A 12,826-nucleotide genomic window follows, 5' to 3' on the forward strand; every position below is an offset into this window, starting at 1 on the left:
GTTTTTTTTTTAAAGATTACCTACAATTAGCTCTAATTCCACCAGACCTTTAAATATATATGCATCACATATTTAGTATGGGGAAAACTCACTGTGATGTGGAGAAGGTAAAACTGTCAGGTTGGAAGTTCAAATAAAAAAAAGCAAATAATATTACATACGTACAAATAAATTATATAGTGCTTCCTTCTTGCCAGGCACTGGTGTGATCATATATTTTACGTGTATTAATTAACATGTACAATTAATTGTCAAAACCATCTTTTGGGGTAGGTAATATTATTCTATCTTACAAATGGGACAACTGAGGCACACAGAACTTACATAACTTTCCCAAGGTCATACAGCTCGGAAAAGGTAGAGCCAGGAAGTTGTTTTGTTGTTTAGTTTAGTTTTGTTTTGGCCACGCCGTGTGGCACGTGGGATCTTAGTTCCCCAACCAAGGATTGAACCCGTGCCTCCTGCAGTGGAAGCCCGGAGTCCTAACCCCCAGACCGCCAGGGAAGTCCCAGGATCTGTTCCTTGTGATTGGCACCTGAAGACGGCTGGGGGCAGTCTCGTGTGACTGGGGGATCTGACACCATCCCCATTAGACAAAGTCAGAATTCAGTTAAATTGTAAGACACCCAGCTGCTGCCTGGAGAACTGCTTGTGCATGGAAAGGACCCCACGCTTTTGGTGACCAGAAGTGTCAGAGTGAAGTGTTCGTTGTGAGAAGTGAAGGAAACACACAGGAGAAGGACTGTGGGTTATTCCAGCACTGCACCCTTATTGGCTTTCTTCCTTTATGTTTAACTTCTCCATTAACCTACTGGTGTTTCCTGGGAACACGTCCCAAATAAATCCTCCCATTCCCAAATCCTTTCCTTTGCTCTGCCTCTGAAGGGCCACAAATTGAGACAACAGGGAAACACAACTTAAGAGCCTCTAAAAATGTGACTGTGCTGTATCTGCATTGCTGTGGCCATGCCCCAGATTTCTGCAGCAGAGTCTGAGGTAAGCTCCTCTCAGAATCCCAAGCGGGAAACAGAAGTGAGAGCCCCCCACCCCTTCACCCTCGAGTAATCCTCGAGTAATCAGTGCAAAGTTAGGACACATGCTTCCTGAATCTTTTCCCTCTCTGGCTTCTCTCTCCTCCTTTCCTTGCTGGAGCACAGGTAATTTTTTCTCGGACATTTCCTATATCATATCTTCCTTCTACTGTGGGAAAGTAGGCCTCCTGCTTATATAGTACAAAGGTTTTGACTACCATTGGCTGAAGGGGTATCCTTCTTAAACTCCAAGAGAAATCTGTGAGCTAGGTCATCCTGGTTTAGCCCTTGGTATGTTAAAGGGGAAAGATTGAGCAATTTATAAAATGCTCTCTCAAAGCTTGTTGTATACACTTATTTTTTTCAATTCAGAAACTTTCACCTGTTTTTATCCTTCATTCTTTCTGAAACATCCATTTCCCTGATGGAAACATAGATACTGAGGAAAAATAGGGAGGAAAGAAACAAACAAAAGTCAAATGAAGAATACCGAATTTCAGGACCTTTCCTAGCAAAATAGGTCAATTTCAAACAAATAGTTCTCCCGATATTCAAAGAAACTAAAAGCAAGTTTCCCTTCCTGAAAAAATGAGCCTGAAAAACTAACAGGTGATCAAAACAGAGAGGAAGAGAGAACCGGAGATGAAAATTGAGTTTATGGAGCTCAGGAATGAATAGAAGAATAAAACGAAACTGTTACAGACGTGAACCTCCCATGAGACCCCACAAAAAGTAAAATAGATATGGATAAAAGCACAGTCAGGTACAAAGAGAATAGGCTTGGGGAAATAACAAAATGAAATGACAAAGAACAAAGAGATAAAATAAGAAAGAAGATGACAAATAGGGACAACATACAAATAAATAATCGCTATCCTAGAAGAAAAGAGCGCACGATATAGGGGGAAAAATCAAATGTATAACTGAATGCATGTTCCTGAAATAAAGATTCAAATCCATAGGTTACAAAGACATAGCTTAGCCAACACTCCAGAAAATCTGACTAGGACTGATTAATCAGACAGATCCCAGAAAATGGATTTGAGGACGGAAGCTGTAGTAAGTTACACGGGCAAGAAATAAGGAAGCACACGGAAAAAATCAGCTGAAAGAAGAAAGAATAGGAGGAAATGAATTCAGGATATTGAGGGTCCTGACATGTTGGAAGACAGCAGATCATAGCTGTTGAAAGGCTGGCTCTCTAGTTAGACCCCAGCCCTACCCTGTCACCCCGTGTCCTGACAAATTATTTAGCCTCTCTGTGCCTCAGCTTCCTTACCTTTAAAATGGTGATAGCCATAGCCATGACACATAACACAGGGAGACTGAAGACTGAGGTGATGCACTGAATCCTCTTAGAAAAATGCCCAGCCCGTACGAAGCACTATTAATTATTACTAAACCCAACAGAGCTTGGTAATTTTCTGAAGATGGAGAGTCAGAGAGAGAAGGGAGAAACAAAGGTGATTCCTAGGCTTCAAGACTGGACAGTCATAGCCCCATTCATTATCAAGGAGAATACAGAAGAGAAGATTATAAAAAAGGTCCCCAATTATGGATTCATTTTGAACATTTTGTGATGGAAGCATCTTTGGACAGAGCTGCGCCATGGGCAGCACCTGGAGCTCTCCGGAGAGCAGTCAGGGCTGGGGGCAGATGCAGACATCTTTAGTGTGAGCTTGACGCCAGGGGAGTGGGTAAGATCTCCTTTGTGATACGCACAGGAGAGAAGGAAGGGAGTGAGGGTTGAGCTGCAGAACATCCTCACTTAGGGTCTGGGCAGAGGGCTAAGGTCTGTGACAAGGGACCAGGGGGATAGTTGGAGCAAAGCCACCAGGGCTTTGGAGAGCCTGAGTTCAGGAGCACAGATCAATGGTTAGTCTCTGTCAAAAGGAGGACACCCCTCCCACGAGAGAGAAAGAAAACTGTAAGGATGTGTGTGGGAGCAGATAAGTTTGTAGACTGTAGTTGGTAAAGCTGAAGAGAGTTCCCATCTGATGCTTTGATTTTGTCTATGAAGTAAGAGCAAGGCCACCTGTAGCCAAATACAGGAAGTCAGTGCAGGACCGAGGGTTAGGATCAGTTGATGACAGGAGGGTGGCCAGAGGTGTCCCTTCTCAAAAAAAAAAAAAAAAAAGCCTCATCGAGGACCCAGCAGATATGGAATGAAAAGTATGAACTATAGTATTGCAAGTAAAAACATTTTTTGCCAAGGTTTTTTCTCAGCAATTTTTCCAGTGTTCTGAATGTAGAAACAAGATCCAGGGTGGAGAATTTGAGGTAAGATGTGGCATGCAAAATTTGTTACATGGCTACTCTTACCATAAAACAAAGTATAAAATAACCAAAGTCCATTTCAAGATTTACCTGGCACTGTAGTATTGGCTTAGGATACAAAACACCTGTATCCCGCCTCACATTCCTATTGTCTATTGAAAGGATTTTAATCATTTAGTAAAATCACTCGTAGCATACAATGAAAAGTATTTCCTAGAATTTTTTAAAACTAATGAGAAGGAAGCTTGAATATGCTGATTAACATGGAAGCTAGTTATTGGGAAAGGAAAGATTATTGTTTTAATATCCTTTTGGTTACTCTAAAAGATTCCAAAACTGATAGTATAACACGCTATATAAAGTACAAGGCTTAGTCATAGAAACATCAGTCTCATACCTGGGTTTTCATAGTTAGTATAAATGTCTGGAGGATTTTTTATCCTCCACCTGAATGGTTTAAAACTCCCAGAAAGCTCACTACACAGCATAAAAAAAGACATCTTAGAAATAATTATTTCAAGTTGTTTATGCAGACAAGCACATTTCTGTTCGCCTTCAACATTCAGTAGTTTGTTGTAAATTGGTTGGACTGAAATTAGGAAATCTCTTCAATGATCATTTCAAATATACAACGTATTAAATACTTTAAACATCATTCACAAAACAACATTAGGGCATTAAAGCAAAGCTCCCTAATCAATAGAACCGTTAACTTTCCTTCTTTCCAAGGAGTCAGTTGTCAATACAAAAAAATATGTGAAAGAAATGGGTCAGTGAATGAGACGTTAAGACAATTTGTTGAAGGATAATGAATCAAACTGAGGGAAACAAAAAAAAAGTGAGAATAAAGATTAGCGATAAATGGATTAATGCAAGTAAAAGTAAGGTGCATTTTATTAACAAACTTATAAGGCAAATTCTGCAGAATAAACAAACTCTCAACAGCGAGTCCATGAAGGAAGAGCTGTATCTGGACACCAGTTTCAGATCCACGTCCACTAGCTCAGGAGGCAGCAGCGGGCTGCCGACCAGGGAGAACCCCAAAATCTGAAGCACCCCTTCAGGTCCTTTCTCTTCATTTCCTCCCTTATTTGACGTTATATGTAAAAACAAATCAGGTCAATGAAAAACAGTGAAAGGCCACGTTGGGAAGGAGTTTGTGATAAGACAACAGAGGTGTTCGTGTGTCTAGAAGAAGAAAAGGGAAATACAGGTCCTGAAAAGAGCTAGACTGGGAAGATAATAACTTCGTTAGAAATGATGGAGAAAGACGCTTAGTCCTCAACACGGTGGTGGTGTTTGTGTGGCGTGTGATGACTTCTAGGAGCCTCTTGCTGTGGACCACCTGGGTTAGATATGGGTGTAAATGATTTTTGGAATTGTGTTCTAAGTGGATATCATATCACAAAAAGCCAATGGTTCTCCAATGACTTATATGTGGCATCTCTACTCATTATCGGGGGAGAAACTCTGATTTAACTAAAGTGGCATATGAAACATGCCTTTTTCATTCTACAGGAGCCCATTCCTCCTTACTAGTTAGGTTTTCCTAATTACCAACACTTGTTTTTCTGAAACCTATGCAATCAATCCTTTGTCAGTTCCTTACTACTATTATTTGAATTTAAGAAAGTTCCAATGCAAAGACAATTTAGGTTACAATTATATTTGGAGGTGAGAGTACTGAAAATCTATGAGTACTTCTGAAAACCTGGCAAATGGTTGGCTCTCAGTTGCTTTCACTACTTTATCTGATGCCTAGTCAACTCAACTGGGTGCCCAAAACTCCCTTTCTATCTATTCTCAACTTCTATTATACAAACTAGTTTAATAAATTAGTTAGCCTCTATTGTTCTAAGTTCTTGGATTTTTTCACATCACAACTCTCCAGTTTCCAGTGTGTTATTTCCTGTTATGAAAGGATTCAAAGTGGTTTGTTTTTTTATTGTTGTTTTTTCAAGAGAAGGAGGCTCGCCAGTGGTACTTGGGGATATTTCGCAATGCTAGTTCCTTCCTGTATAAACACACACACACACACACTCTCTCTCTCTCTCTCTCAAACACACACTGGCCCTGGGTAAGAAGTTGCCAAATTTCTCAGGTCTTCAAACCGCCCTTTCTGGCTCTTTTCTCCTCCTTGTGGAAGCACGTCCTGCCCTTGAATTGTCCCACATCCTGGATTCTCCTCTCTTCCTTACAAACTGCGTGGCACGGGTCACAGCCCTCGTGCTCCTGGGTGACAGTGGTCCACTTCTGCAAGAATGCACGCACTGGGTAGCAAAGCAAAGGGAAGAAGCAGGCTGGCCCCTCAGCTGGCAGCCTCAATCTTTCTGGGACACCAGGGCTTCTCCTTCCTACAAGTTACATCCTGTCTGTAGACAGACTGGCCCAACAAGGTTGTATCTGTTGCAGTGAAACTTGCCCCAGAGGGTGTGTGTTGGAGCAGAGGGGTGTGGGGAAGGGGAGAGGTGAAATAAGAAGTGGATTCTCAACAAAGAGTTAGAATCCAGCCCATCAAAATCCTGCATATACTCAGTCAAGGAAACCCTAGTGAGTTTTTTCCCGATATTTTGTTCTAGAAGAGAGCAATATTAGCATATTTTAGGAAAGAAAACCTTGAATTTAGTAAAATATCACTAAGTGAGAGGTACCTGCTTATGATATATGATTAAATGTTATGTTATTGACAAAAACGTTATTTCGAAGTTATCTCATACACTTAGGTTTAATGAAGTCTTAAATACATAGAAGTATTACAGGCACATATTAAAGAAATACGAAGTAGGGAGGCTAGGTGGAGTTGAAAAACAGGCATTCAAATAGTTCAGATTGCTCATTCCTTGTATACGTCTGGTTTTATGTGTGAGAATGTTCATCACCCTATTCAGAATACTGGGAATTTTTGTCATTTATTTATTTTTTTAAATTGAAGTATAGTTGATTTACAATGTTGTGTTAGTTTCAGGTGTACAGCAAAGTGATTCAGTTATAAACGTATATATATTTTTTTCTTTTTCAGATTCTTTTCCCTTATAGGTTATTACAAAATATTAAGTAGAGTGCTATACAGTAGGACCTTGTAGAATACAGTGACTTTTTTTTTTTTTTTTTTTGCGGTACGCGGGCCTCTCACTGTTGTGGCCTCTCCCATTGCGGAGCACAGGCTCCAGACGCGCAGGCTCAGCGGCCATGGCTCACGGGCCCAGCCGCTCCGCGGCATGTGGGATCCTCCCGGACTGGGACACGAACCCATGTCCCCTGCATCGGCAGGCAGACTCTCAACCACTGCGCCACCAGGGAAACCCAATACAGTGACTTTTAATAGTACTTGTGGAATCATTTTTTTTCTAGCCTGTGGAATAATTTATTGTGGAACAGCTGAAAAGGTGCTCTAATTTACTAACACTTCAAAGCATTGTTTATTTTCTCAGGGAAAGAGCTAGAAAGATTTGTTCCAAATTTAAAATGTCACCCTGGTAGTTTAATATTCAAAAATGAGTAAGTACATGGAGTTACCAGTGATATTTTCAAATTCATATTCTGGCTTTATGTACATGACTGGGTTTTTGTTTGTTTGTTTTTTTGTTGTTTGGCAAAACCATAGCAAGTATACCAAAGTGAGCTAACAGTCTTCATTCCAAAATAATTTCTGAACCATATGGCAAAATTTTGATACAGATGACTCAATGTGCAGTCATGTTTCATTATTATTAACAGTGAAACCAATGAGAGAGCTAGGCTTTAGACACAAATTAATACCTTATAAATATGAACTTACATCAGACAATATAGATATCATCTTAAAGTACTTACTCTTCAAAATTAAAATAGGGCTTCGCTGGTGGCGCAGTGGTTGAGAGTCCGCCTGCTGATGCAGGGGACGCAGGTTCGTGCCCCGGTCCGGGAAGATCCCACGTGCCGCAGAGCGGCTGGGCCCGTGAGCCATGGCCGCTGAGCCTGCGCGTCCGGAGCCTGTGCTCCGCAATGGGAGAGGCCGCAGCGGTGAGAGGCCCACATACCAAAATAAAATAAAATAAAATAAAATAAAGATCAGAGATTAAGGGAAGAAACAGATTGAGTGATACTATATGCCAGCCAGACACTGGGCTGGATGCTTCACATACCTTAGGTTATTTAACAGTCTAGTTACATAGGAAATTTTTTAAGTTGTGGAAGTTATCTTTTTCTAAGCCAGCATAACACTTTTTAAAATTTTTATTTTATTGAAGTACACTTGATTTACAATGTTGTGTTAATTTGTGCTGTACAGCAAAGTGATTCAGTTATACATATATATATTCTTTTTCATATTCTTTTCCATTATGGTTTATCACAGGATATTGAATACAGTTCCCTGTGTTATACAGTAGGACATGCTGTTTATCCATTCTATATATACTAGTTTGCATCTGCTGTTACCAAACTCCCAATCCATTCCTCCCCTGCCCTTGGCAACCACAGTCTGTTCTCTATGTTTGAGTCTGTTTTTCTTTCATAGATAAGTTCATTTATGTCACATTTTACTTTATTTTTTTAACTTAATTATTTTTATTTTATTTATTTTTGGCTGTGTTGAGTCTTCATTGCTGCATGCAGGCTTTCTCTAGTTGCAGTGAGTAGGGGCTACTCTTAGTTGCGGTGTGCAAGTTTCTCATTGCAGTGGCTTCTCTTGTTGCAGAGCACAGGCTCTAGGCATGCGGGCTTCAGTAGTTGTGGCTCATGGGTTCAGTAGTTGTGGCTCGTGGGCTCTCGAGCACAGGCTCAGTGGTTGTGGCACACGGGCTTAGTTGCTCTGCGGCGTGTGGGATCTTCCCGGACCAGGGCTGAAACCCGTGTCCCCTGCATAGGCAGGATGATTCTTAACCACTGCACCACCAGGGAAACCCCTGTGTCAAATTTTAGATTCCACATATAAGTGATATCATATGATATTTGTTTTTCTCTGTCTAGCTCACTTCACTTAGTATGATCATCTCTAAGTCCATCCATGCTGCTGCAAATGGCATTATTTCATTCTTTTTTATGGCTCAGTAATATTCCATTGTGTATATACCCCACATCTTCTTTGTCCATTTATCTGTCAATGGACACTTAGGTTGCTTCCATGTCTTGGCTATTATAAAAGTGCTGCTATGAACACTGGGGTGCATGTATCATTTTGAATTAGAGTTTTGTCTGGATATATGCCCAGGAGTGGGATTACTGGATCATATGCAAGCCAGCATAACTCTTGACTACTCATACATTCATAATGCAGAGATCATTTGCTCTGCCCTATGTTTCTGTTGCACAAGATTTTCTCTTTTTTAAGCCCTATTTCTTTTTTCCGGTACGCGGGCCTCTCACCGCTGCGGCCTCTCCCGTTGCGGAGCACAGGCTCCGGACGCGCAGGCTCAGCGGCCATGGCTCATGGACCCAGCCACTCTGCGGCATGTGGGATCCTCCCGGACCGGGGCACGAACCCGTGTCCCCTGCGTTGGCAGGCGGACTCTCAACCACTGTGTCACCAGGGAAGCCCTAAGTCCTATTTCTTGAATAACCAGCTGCCTCAGGCTTGGTGTGGTCTCTGAAGGACTAGGCTAGTACGTCGACTCACTTTTCAAAATATTTCCAGTACAGGTCACTCCTTCAGCGTCCCAGGTGCCTAATGAGTTGTGCTCCGCTCACAGCCAACCAGACAGGATATCAAAGTCTCCTTTATCTCTCTGGATGGATACAGAGCCATTAAGCTTAAACATGCCCTTTGCCAACAGACTTGAATGTGGGGTTTAGTTATTAACTTGATGAGCTTCCACCCAGCTAACTATTCTAGGAAATAATTTGGTGAGTCAGATGTTTTTATATTCATATTTCAGCAAACCAGTAGTCTTTCCTGAGCACTGTGGCTGCAGGCTGAATGTCCCAGGAAGCTGTCCATCTCGACACAAGCTCTGTGGCTAACAGACAGAAAGGTGCATTGTCAACAGAATTAGTTTTGTTTTCTTTTAAACAACATTGCCTTCTTTGTGATAAAAGGTCAGTAAGCATTTGTTCACCTCAGCTTTAATGAGGCTGTGAGCTGTTACCATAAAGCACGGAGCAGCATCTTAACTTAGGGAGTGTGGAAGTGGGGATGGGAAGTGAGAGTCTATGATTCAGTGGGATGGAAACCTGAGAAGTTCCTCCTCTGCCTGGAAGAAAGGCCGCACTGGGAGCATCTGCCTTTCTTCCCACTCCGAGCAAAGACTAGACTCCCTGGTACGTTTTCCTTATGGCAGCATATGGTGTGACAGTGCCAAGTGAGACAGCTCCAGGGACACCTCTTCCTTCAGCCAGACACAACACCTGATCCAGAGGAAGAGCTGTAGGGAGGAAGGAGGAAAGGGTGTGAGGGGGCACAGCAGACGGGGCACCTTCCCTTTGTCATCAGAGCAAATGCAATCAGTGCTCACCTGCTCGGGACCTGAGGATGCTCGTAATTCGTACAACACCATAAACAGGACTTAACTTCCTAAATGTAAAGACATAAGGGAAGTTTAATCGTCTGTATGAAAAAGTTCTCCTGAAATAAAATGAGTTGATTTTGTATTCAATACTTCCTGGGCAGTAGGTGCTGAACCAAGCACCATGCCTACTTTTGCTACCAACAAAGCTCATGACAAGTCCAGCAAGTTGCCATTGTTTCACCACTTCACAGATGAAAAACTGGGGACAGTAACTTGCCCAGAGTTCCATAGCTGAGCCAACATTTAAAGCAAAGTTTTGTTTGTTTCTAAGACCCAGAACTATTGACAAGTATGTTATATTGCCTGTATAATAACTGATTAAATAAAACTAACATGACTAGCATGTATCCTGCATATCTAAGCTTACAATGAATTTGTATTATATATATAATAACTTATTTTGATATAAGAATTTTACCATTAAAAAAATCACAAAATGATGTTTCAAAGTAAACGTTCTACGACAATGAGAAACAACACTGACAAAACATGGGTAAAATTCATAATATGGGCAGCATCAAGATTCAGTTCAAAAAAAGCTTTACAGACAAGCAAAAGCTAAAAGAGTTCAGCACCACCAAAGCAGCTCTACAACAAGTGTTAAAGGAACTTCTCTAGGTGAAAAAGAAAAGGCTACAACTAGAAACAAGGAAATTACAAAGTGAAAAAGCTCACCGGTAAAGGCAAACATAGAGTAAAGGTAGGAAATCATCTACACACAAAGCTAGTAGAGAGGTTAAAAGACATAAGTAGTAAAATCATCTGTATCCACCATAAGCAGTTAAAGGATACACAAAACAGTGAGATGTACAATATGATATCAAAAACAGTAATTGTGAGGGAAGGAGAGTACAAATGCAGGGTTTTTTAAATGCATTTGAAATTAAGAGATGCAACTTAAAACAATCACGTATACATATGGACGGCAATACAAAAACCTCATGGTAACCACAAACCAAACGCTGAAAGTCACAAAGGAAAAAAAAAGGGTTCAGATTTGACAAAGATGGGTTGTGAAGTCTCAGGCATTCTTTGTACTTCTCTCTCTATTTTTATATAGGTGTGAAATATTTTACATGGAAATATATTTATAAAAGACAGATCACTACCCGTCTGGCAGAACTTCTGGCTATTATTTTCACCTTGATGATGCCCTGGGTGACCATGTGCCTGGGCTCACAGGCATTACCAAAAATAATAAAAAGAAAAGCTCTGAGCTAAAAGCCTACCTTAAGTAAATTTTTCTGGGAAAATATGAAAAGACTCTATGGCCAGATTATTTTAGCGATAAATTCTTCTAAAATCCCATGTGATAGAATATACTTTTTTAAAAAGGCTTCTAAATTTATTTTACAAATTTAGTAGAAACCTGACACCCATAAATGACAAATGCAAAGGAAAGGAGGGAAGGGCACAGAGGAAGAAGGGAGACGGTAAGAGAGAGAAAAAAAGAGAAAAAATTCAACACAATATCCTTTATCAATACAGATGGAAAAAACATTAAATAAAATTCTGCCAAATGAAACTCAAAAATATATTAAAAGAAAAATCAAGCCCCACCAAGGAAATTTTACTCTCATGGAGTGGAAGGAAAGTTGAACATAGGTGGCTAGACATACAACACATGGCATCTATAGGTCAAAGGAGAAAACTTAAATAGATATCAAAAGGGTACCTAATAAATCTAACACCAAGTCTTGATTTTTTAAACACCCACAGCAAACTAAGAGTAGTAGATGGATATTTCTCAAATTTGATAAAAAATATTTTCTTTGTATTAGTTAAGGTAGAACTATTGGCTGGAACAGATAAACCCTGAAATCTCTGCAGTTTAATAAAATGTTTATTCCTTATTCCTAGGAGGTCCAGCCAGTGGCAGTGTCAAGGAGGTGAGGAGAGTGTGGCCTAAGGAGGGTGACGTGTGATGTACCATCCACGTGGTCACTCAGGGCCTCTGTCACCTTTAGTACGTGACCTCAATGCTACCCTGAGAACTGACATCTAACCAGCAGACAGGGAGAGGGAGAAAATCACACATGGGAAACTTTTGATATGGGTTGGATCAGGAAGTGGTACCCATCACTTCCACTAATATCCTGCTAATAGAACTTAGTCACATGGTTGCTTCTACTATGGAAATGGTGCCTCACCTGAGTCTATCCTCCTGGGCATCACATAGTCTTCCACTGCTCTTCCCACACAGACTATTTACCCATTCACAAGAGAAACAGTCCAAAATCCCATTCAGTCACTGTATCCAACTCAGGATCAAGGATCTCCAAGTGATGGTCTTCTCCGTCTGGTAAGGATGTTGCCTAAGAGTCCAGACACCTATGAACAAAAACGATAAATTATCTTCCTGTCTTCCTCCCCTAAATACACACACACACACACACACACACACACACACACACACACACACACACATCACTACATAAAACAGGGGTCCTGCTTCTTAGATACAACTAATTTTGTCTTTCATTCTCATCCTATTGTTTTGGTTCTTTCACCATTATAAAGGAATCTTCCTGCTGAAAAGAACAAAGAACAAACAAACGCAAAGCTCATGTCTAAACAACAACCGGATCTTTACTGGGTGACAAGTGGTAACTCTTATCTCTGGAAAAGCCGCCTAAAGCAGCATTACTTAAACACTCCCCCTGACTCTATTTGCCCCAGGCATGCTTTTGCTCCTTCTGCCAGTATTATTTCCACCCCTGATTCAGACTTTAGAAGTCTTGCTGAGAAATCTGCGCTTGACCCTAGAGAGCTACCAAAGAATTTTAATCACAAGCTTGATAGCAATGAAATTTGCATTTAGAAAAGTCACTGAGGGATGTGGAGCATGGCTTGAAGGGGCATCAACTGAAAGCTGCAGACATTCAGAGTAAACTGAAAAAAAGAAAAAGAAAAAGAGATAGAAGAAGGAAAAGAAGGGCCAGTTGGGGGCCTTGTGATTATCAGTGAAATAAATACAGTTTTAGACAAATGACTCAAGGGACCTTGAACACATCAGCTCAGGAATGTCAAAGC

This window comes from Stenella coeruleoalba (genome assembly GCF_951394435.1).
Source record: "Stenella coeruleoalba genome assembly, chromosome: 12".
Classification (NCBI taxonomy): Eukaryota; Metazoa; Chordata; class Mammalia; order Artiodactyla; family Delphinidae; genus Stenella; species Stenella coeruleoalba.